The following is an 8,882-nucleotide window of genomic DNA, read 5'->3' on the forward strand; positions in this document are numbered from 1 at the left end:
CATCATCATCTTATCTATCACCACCACCGTAATAGCATCACCACCACCACCATCATCATCATCATCATCATCATCATTACCATCATCAATATCATCAACATCAACATCATCAACATCATCACGATCATCAACATCACCACCATCATCATCAACATCACCATCATCATCATCACCATCATCAATATCATCATCATCATCAACATCATCAACATCATCACGATCATCATCATCAACGTCACCACCACCATCATCATCATCATTATTATCTTATCTATCACCACCACCGTAATAGCATCACCACCACCACCATCATCATCATCATCATCAACATCACCATCATTATTATCTTATCTATCACCACCACCGTAATAGCATCACCACCACCACCATCATCATCATCAACATTATCAACATCATCCCGATCTTCAACATCACCATCATCATCATCACCATCATCAATATCATCAACATCACCAACATCATCACGATCATCATCATCAACATCACCACCATCATCATCATTATCTTATCTATCACCACCACCACCGTAATAGCATCAACACCACCACCATCATCATCATCATTATCTATCACAACCACCGTAATAGCATCACCACCACCACCACCACCACCACCATCATCATCATCAACATCATCATCATCACCATCATCATCATCAATATCATCAACATCATCACCATCATCACCATCAATATCACCATCATCATCACCATCATCAACATCATCATCATCATCAACATCATCACGATCATCAACATCATCATCATCATCATCATCATTATCTTATCTATCACCACCACCGTAATAGCATCACCACCACCACCACCACCATCATCATTATCATCATCATCATCATCATCATCAACATCACCATCATCATCATCATTATCTTATCTATCACCACCACCGTAATAGCATCACCACCACCACCACCACCATCATCATCATCATCAACATCACCATCATCATCACCATCATCATCATCAACATCATCACGATCATCATCATCAACATCACCATCATCATCATCATCATTATCTTATGTATCACCATCGTGCACCGTAATAGCATCATCACCACCATCATCATCAACATCATCATTATCTTATCTATCACCACCACCACCGTAATAGCATAACCACCACCACCACCATCATCATCATCACCACCAGCACCACTATCTTTCATCATCTTGCCCCCTAACAAAATAGCTTGTTGCCGCCCCTGCATGTACAATATGAATCAAAACTTCGAATAAGGGAAATATCAATCTCTTATATGGGACTAGTAAATTATGAGTTTTTATATCCGGGTATCCATGATGATTTAACAGACGTCACCATGACATCATTGTTGTTGATTCAACCTTATAAACGGCTATGCTTACTGTGCCGTACTATACAGTGTTCATACCACAAATTCAAAGAACTTTACAGTATATAGGTTTACATTATTATGTGTGAATAAATTATCATTTTCTGTTTTCTAGTAATTTTCATATATACAGTGTATGAAGGAAGTGGACCCTACGCGGAACATGAGGTGTGCAGCGCATCATAAAAAATGAGTAGACGTAAATGAGGAGATATATGATTTCTTTCCTGGTGTGATATTTATTAATCTATATTTCATTTTATGTGCCAAAAGCGAATAATTTTATATACATTCAAACGTTAATAATATGGATTTGTTCTGTATAGACCTGTATAGGAAACAAGCGAAATGGGTATAATGAAGTTAAAGGGCAAGTGCACCTCAAAGACAAGTTGTTTTGAATGAATAAAATTATCATGAAAATTTCATCAAAATCGGATGTCAAATAGGAAAGTTATGAAAGTTTCGCTCATTTCCACCCAAAATGGTTCTTAGTGTATACGCCACAGTGATTTCAAAATGAGGAAGTCGCTGATGTTACACTCTATTTTTTTTTTTCATTTTACTGTATGTATAATAGGCCTACAATATAGATCTATCATTTTTTTGCAGAGATGACAAGAAAGAAGCATCTTGATTAATAGGTTTACAACAACGGCTTCGTTCATAATATTTCAAAAGGAATCAGACCTTATTTTAAATTTTGATATATAAACCTAAGCAATAAGTTATTTCATATTTTATAGAATGAAAATGAATAGAGTGCAGGGTGACGTCACCAGCGCCCTTATTTGCATACCGATCAGGATTTTCCTATAAAACCTTTTTTTTTTAATAAAGCGAAATGTTTTAGATTTTTTACATCCAATTTTGATTTAATTTTAAATATTTCAGGGGTTGTTTAATTTTCTCTTTTCATTCAAGTCAACTTTTTATTTGGGTGGACTTGTCATTTAAGGAAAAAAAATAAAGAGAGAAGGGCCCGGGCCCGGGGGGGGGGGGGGGGGTATGACGGAGTTTCCTGTTTTACTTTCAATAGAATGTCACGGCCACCTGAATTGAAATTCGGACATCAACCAGAAGGATACTACACTTGGCCTATATTTTGTCGGAAAAAACACCGAGATTCAACAAGTAAAACAAGTTACATTCATGGTATTGCAATCAACCAATGTCCATTCACCTTTTTCACTTTCTGTCGATTGTCATGGTCAACTTCGGACAATGAAAATTCAATTCTGTTTGTCAAAAGGGAGAAGTTCACACGATGACCTTTCTGTGTAGCGTATTACATGGCCAGTGAGCGAAGAAGGTTATTTATGTTTTAGAATGATGTTCTAGATATTATTGTTGAGGTATATCTACGAAGGACTATTTCCTTCAGTATATTTATCTGCGGTTGTCATTATTTAGTCAAGAATTCACGAAACAATAGGAGTCGACTCGGGCAACTATTTGCCACCGCTATCGTGCAAACCACTATTTCAGTTCACGCGAGTGTGGGGAGCGCTGAAGAGCCAGCGGTGGACGGTTTGATACACGACTGGAAAAAACCGGTTTTCATTATGTGAGTTGATGACGAAACGGCATCCACTATTCCATGTATAAATTCACAGACACCACCTAGTAATACATATTATGTGATATACAATTCTCGTGACAATTATTTTTAGAAAATGTACCTATATCCATTTACTAGATCAATTCTTTGTCCATTTGCGACGTCAAAATAAGATTTTGTATCATATTTTATCACAGGTCTGCAATACACACACAAAAATAAAATTTTGTTTTCTTTTTTTTACAAAATAAATTTCAGTTATAGTGCTGCATGGCCGGTCTTCTACAGTGCTGAATTTATTAATTGTTGTTGTTGTTATTTGCTTTTTGTGAAATAAATCCCCCCCCAAAAAAAAGAAAAACAAATTTCTGTGGTCCTCTAATAATGGATCTGACCTTTAATATGTTATTAGATGTTTTATTTTGTGTTGGTTTAAATGTCACTACAAGGGGTACCTCCTTGGTCAGAAAATATCATCAAGAATAAAAACAACAAAATCATCATTCCACTCTTAAAACGTTTTTGGCAACATTCTGTCCACACAACAGTAGCGTATACGCAGGATTTTTGAAAGGGGGGTTCAAGCTGACTGAAATGTTGACAAGCAAAAAAAAAAAAAAAAAAAAAAAAAGGGTCTCCACCACAAGTTTTACCTTCGTTTCGTTCCCTAAACAAATTTGACAAGCGAAAAAAAAGTCTTCAACTTTTTTGAGGGGGTTTTGGATACCAAGAAAAATTAAGGGGGGGGGTGAACACCTGTAACCACCCCCTGCTTGCGTACGCTACTCCCACACAACAATTGGTTCAAAAATTTATCCAACAAAGCACACATTATTGCTACCCAGGATTTGATAAAGTTTTAATATGTTTACAAATTATTCGGTAATTTCGGTTTTAAATATGCCCAGTTCACCATTGCTCAGTACGCCAACCGGTGCTGAAAAGTGTGGGGGAGGAGGGAGGGGGGTGGCGAGGAACGAACCCGAACTGTCGAGGCGAGCGATTTTTGCATAATTTATGTGGAGGTGCAGTGGCCTAGTGGTCTAATATAAGGCGCTGGATTGGAGATCTGAGGATCGGGGGTTCGGATCCCGGCTCGGCACATATGCCCTTGAGCAAGGCATTTTATCCACATTGCTGTTTCATCGTATATCAAATAAATGAAAATGCTATATGCATTATGAATACCAACGCGTGGTCTTGTCAACAAAATTCTTGCTTTAAATAATGCAATTTGGCACATATTATGCAAGCGTCTATGTCGACTTAAAACGTCTCTTTTCTGTATGCAGCATAGGAGGAAAGGATTGCCCCCAGAAACGTTTGAAAATTTACAATGTTTTACTGAAAACTTTCACAAAATTCATCAAAAGTATGTACGAAAATTAATGCTTCACAAACTCAGTTGCTTCGCACCCTCGCTTTTGAAACTGGAAACGAAAGATAAATAAAGAAAAGGGTGACATAATGATATCATCTTTGGCATATCCATCAAAAAATTAGATTTGAATTAAAATTGTTAGATTTTTGCGCTCGCTTCGCCCTCTCGCAGGTTTAAAAAGTTGCCCATAATGTCATATTTGGACCCCTCAAGACAAGTGTTTTGGTTCGTTACGCGACAGTCTTCTTCCCTGAGGAGTGTCATCATTTGTCAAGCCGGTTTTGAGGATATAATTGTGATCCTCCCCCTAAAAAAAAAAAAACACCCCAAACTTCCTGTTAAACGTCTTTGAAATATGGGGTCTATTAATTCTCGAATATTACAATCCCAATATCGAATTATTATTCATTATTATTCTGATTATCATTATTATTACCCTCATTATCATTATTATCATTATTATCATTATAAGTAGTAGTATTAGTAGTAGTAGTAGTAGTAGTATAGTAGTAGTATATAGTAGCAGTAGTAGTAGTAGTAGTAGTAGTATATAGTAGTAGTAGTAGTAGTAGTAGTAGTAGTAGCAGTAGTAGTAGTAGTAGTAGTAGTAGTAGTAGTAGTAGTAGTAGTAGTAGTATATAGTAGATATAGTAGTATAGTAGTAGTAGTAGTAGTAGTAGTAGTAGTAGTAGTATATAGTAGATATAGTAGTATAGTATATAGTAGTAGTAGTAGTAGTAGTAGTAGTAGTAGTAGTAGTAGTATATAGTAGATATAGTAGTATAGTAGTAGTAGTAGTAGTAGTAGTAGTAGTAGTAGTAGTAGTAGTAGTAGTAGTAGCAGCAGCAGTAGTAGTAGTAGTAGTAGTCGTAGTATATAGTGGTAGTAGGAGTAGTTGTAGTGGTGGTCGGAGTAACTATTATCGATAATGATAATGGCAATGTATATACAAAAGAAGCTCTCCTCCCTCCCAAAGCTTCGGCGCCACTGCATGCTAGTCTGCTGGACAAACCCTTCACTCGAGTTAAGGGTCTGAATGAGCAGCCTACTCATGCCTTGTGTACTGAAGGCTCTCAGTTTTGTATGTGCTAGTCTTTGCGTGGAGGCACATTTGTTGATCAAAGTTCCAATCAGGGTCTGTGCCTGCAGACTAACTGCATGCACGCACACGGCAGAACTTCCACGAGTAAAAAGGTTGGGCGAACTTTGAACTTGAGTGGATTACCGAGAATTCGGGGTAGTCGCGATGTCCAGACCCCTTCCAGTTTATTTCTTATTTTCGGGACGTGGATGGGGGGTAATGGAGACCCCAATTCGTTTTCGAAAACGCTAGTGTTCGAGAGTACAAAAATCAGATTCTGAGGCATGTTAATGAAAATATATCAATTTTTAACGAGAGGTTCACCCTGAAGAAAAGTTTTCATTTTTTAATGGTTCATAACCAACCATTTTATTTTTCACTTTAGTCAAGAGCGGATGTGAAATAATGTATGTTCATAATAAGGTACAATATAAACCACGATATAGGAAAGCTGACGTCACACTTTAAAAAAAATTGTAATAACTTTTTTTTGATGGATTTTCCTCAAACCTTCACAAATTATGTTATTTTTAACAAGCAATAAACTTTTCGTCAGGTTGATCTCTCCCTAAAAAAAAATCAAATCAATAAATGTAGATAATGGCATGAAATCATGCTAGAGACTGCAAAGAGGTTAAATTTGCATTTTTTTACGGTCACACAAAATAATGCTAAAGCAATGGTTTGGTTGTTTGTCTATTTCATAGGTTTTCACTGTATAAAATTAACAAAAATGTGGCCTGAAAATGCGTTTTCCATGAAATTTGGTAAAATCCGTTTCCTTCCGTTAAACTTTCCGTCTTCCGAATTATGGACAAAGATAATTTCTTTCGTGCAAAAACTGAGGGCTGTAGTCTATATAGCATTACTACAGCATGCATTATTGAAAACAGAACATGACCTGATATTTTGGCTACCACCCTTGCTGTAGGCATTAGGTCTTTAAAGTTAAATGTGACAAGCAGGCATGGCAAAACCCTCAAAAAGTTCCAAGAAATGAAATTTCAGTTAAATGTCCTTACTGTTAGAGGAGAAAAAACAAAAAAAGTTGTTTTGAATAAAAAAGAGAAAAATCCAACAAGCATTGAAAATTTCATCAAAATCGGATGTAAAATAAGATTTATGACATTTTAAAGTTTCGCTTAATTTACAAAACAGTTATGCACATCCCGGTCGGTATGCAAATAAGGGGACTGATGACATCACCTACTAAATGTTTCATCCGAAATTTTCAGCGTTATGCTATAGTTTGATTTTCTCTATTTATTCAAATCAACATTTTTCTTTAAAACGATAATGAACTCGCTACTTTAGGATGATCCTATAACCCTCATTACAAAGAGGGTATACACCTTTGAGAAAAGAGTGATAAGACGTTCTAAGCACAATTACCCTTACGCTATTGTGCTAAGATAACAAAAAAGAGGATTATAAATTCATTGAAAGTTACCTATATAGAAAGGGTCATTGCAATATTACCTCCAAAGTTGCTATTCGCTAATTAGGCACATCCTGTTCATGATAACAAAGAAGTAATACAAGAAATTAATCCTGTTTTCAATTGATTGGAGTTCAAATTAAGGGGACTACTTTGTTTTCAGCAAGATGAACCAAAATTAAAAGCAGCATAGGCCTAATGCCCCAAAATTAAATGCAACATAGGCCTAATGCCCCAAAATACAAAATGGGTCTGTCAAAACAGCCGTTTTTTGACAGTGCATATAGAGTTATATATATATATTAAAAAAATACTGATATCTCATCCGCAATTCTTACCAAAAATGACTCTTGATTTTCTCCTATACTGAAAATGACACCGTGCGATTTTTTTGTGAATTTTAAATTGAATTTAATTGAACTGAATTGGTTTATAAAAAACGGGTAGCTCGCAGGCTGAAAATGTTCAGTTATATACACCAGATATATGGCACAGGTCATTAATTAACTTATTTGAGAAAAAAATTGTAAAATGACAACTGTGACTGATGAATTAGCAATAATTGTGAAAAGGTCCCTATATATGCAGAATCCTGTAAGATGTAACTATTCAATAAAACATACCAATATTTTTAGACGAAAAACAAATAGAGCTAAATACCAATCAAATAAAAGAATATGAATTGGTTTGTTCGAGGAAATTTCAATAATGTAATTTATTGATGTAAATAAGAAGAACCCTTGCCATGCATGCTCACAAATATTATAAAAAATTAAAATAATAATTCCCGTAAAACTGTGTGTGTGTGCATGTGGAGGGGACCTTCAACGGACAGGCAGCGAATATAGCCATACACTTATTATATGGCTTATGACTTTTAAAGGACAAGTCCACCCCAACAGAAAGTTGATTTGAATAAAAAGAGAAAAATCCAACGAGCATAACACTGAAAATTTCATCAAAATCGGATGTAAAATAAGAAAGTTATGACATTTTAAAGTTTCGCTTAATTTCACAAAACAGTTATTTTCACATCCTTGATGGTATGCAAATGAGGAGACTATGACGTCATCCACTCACTATTTCTTTTGTATTTTATTATGTCAAATATGATATATTCTAATTTTCTCATCATTGGCAAGTGATACAACAATTAATTCATCCCTGAACATGTGGCATTAGCATTGTTTAATACTATATGTTTCAGTCAAGTTACTCCTTATTGTCAAATCTATAAAAAAAATGAAATATTGTATAATTCAAACAATAAAAAACAAAAGAAATAGTGAGTGATGGACATCATCGACTAACCCACCTAGTTGTGCATATCACTGTTTTGTGAAAAATAAGCGAAACTTTAAAATGTAATAACTTTCTTATTTTACATTCGATTTTGATGAAATTTTCAGCACTATGCTAGTTTTGATTTTTCTCTATTTATTCAAGTCAGCATTTTCCTGGGGTGGACTTGACCTTTAAAGGGGTAGTCCATGCTGAAAATGACACGATTTAAACAGTTAAGGAAAATCTGAAAAACAACTATCTTTATTTTAAAATCGGACAAAGAATAAATAACAAGGTTATGGCTTAAAAAAACTGCATTATTTTGGTGAAACAGTATATGTCTTTATGAATGAGCAAAGTGATGATAACATATCCCGACTTGTTATTTTGTTATTATGTTTATTCATTTTTTATCCACTGAACTAAATAGATAGACAACTGATTTATAGCATCAGATATATGTTTTGCTGCAAATTATTTCATTATAAGGGATACATTATATCATTCATAAATGTATTAAAAATGAAATAAGTGTGATTTCAAGACCGTAATAACACAATAAAATAGAATTGGGATAAGAGTGAGATACAGAAGACCAAAAACAAAACACTGAAACATTAATCGGACAAGGAATTGATAACAAGGTAATGACATTTTAAAAATGTGCATTCATTGAAATAGTTCTATCATGAATATTCAATGAGCAAACTGATGATTTCATAAAATTCCCACTTGTTCTTAT

The sequence above is a fragment of the Lytechinus pictus genome, chromosome 11, assembly GCF_037042905.1.
Source record: "Lytechinus pictus isolate F3 Inbred chromosome 11, Lp3.0, whole genome shotgun sequence".
Classification (NCBI taxonomy): domain Eukaryota; kingdom Metazoa; phylum Echinodermata; class Echinoidea; order Temnopleuroida; family Toxopneustidae; genus Lytechinus; species Lytechinus pictus.